This window comes from Triticum urartu, chromosome 4 (assembly GCF_003073215.2).
Source record: "Triticum urartu cultivar G1812 chromosome 4, Tu2.1, whole genome shotgun sequence".
NCBI lineage: Eukaryota > Viridiplantae > Streptophyta > Magnoliopsida > Poales > Poaceae > Triticum > Triticum urartu.
The window spans coordinates 423,544,257-423,545,198 of record NC_053025.1 but is presented as its reverse complement, the minus strand read 5'-3'; the positions used below and the strand labels follow the sequence as shown (position 1 = coordinate 423,545,198).

General features: G+C 49.7%; 1 non-coding gene across 1 annotated transcript; it reads right to left on the bottom strand.

Moving 5' to 3' along the window:
- Positions 1-324: 324 nt before the first annotated feature.
- Positions 325-397, bottom strand: TRNAA-CGC. The gene has a single exon. It is a non-coding gene; the product is annotated as a tRNA-Ala (tRNA).
- Positions 398-942: the final 545 nt, after the last annotated feature.

Sequence of the window (942 nt, the reverse complement as noted above, 5' to 3'; positions counted from 1 at the left end):
CATAGTCATAAGCCATACGCGATGTAGACGTTGGCAACGTAGCGATGTAGTCACCGTGTGTTCGCTGGCGGCTCGTTCCTTTTTGCAAGGTTAGAAACGACCACGACCCTGAAAGATGCTGCGGATAAGTGCTTCAGGGGTGATGGAAAGTGTAAGATGCTACGGATAAGTGCTTTGGCGATGACGAAGGATTCCATGCGCGTACAGTGGGCACAGTCCAAACACTCCCACCCGTGACCCATTCACCTAGTATTAGGAAAGAAAACCGCTACGGTCAAAGTTGTTCCTTAAAAAACCAGCTTGGCGGCCTAAAATTAAAAGAAATGGAGGTGCGGGGAATCGAACCCCGTGCCTCTCGCATGCGAAGCGAGCGCTCTACCATATGAGCTACACCCCCTAATTGATTTATTATCAAGTCATCACTTAGTGTTCACTGGGACTACTGTCTGGACAAGGAAGTGTAATCCTGCAGCTCGCCGGTTTCACGTGGAAGTAAGACCAAAACGCTAGACCCCATTTGTACGTTTGTTTTGTCTGGATTTCATCCGTTTAAAATAGGAATGAAGAGACGGATATCCGTGTCAGGCCGGGCTGACATCGAGGCGCCTAAGGCGCGGCCCCAACCGCAACTTGTCTACGGTGGACAAAGAAAAAGAACACATGCAAAAGCAAAATAAGACATTTTATAACATAGCTAAAAGGCTTAAAAACATATTTAAAAGTCCGCTGTCCTCACGGCCCAACCACAACACTTAGTTTAATTAACATTGAACGAAAAAACAAAGCAAAAGATAAGCGGCCGGCCCGCGTGCCGCAGAAGACCTCTTCGTCGTCGCTGATGTTGTCGCAGCCGTCGTCTTTAGGCGCCACCATCCCTGTCATCGCTCGTGAGGTCGATGTAGGGTGGGGGCGTCCAGAGGTGCGGCGGCGACCCCCAGATTG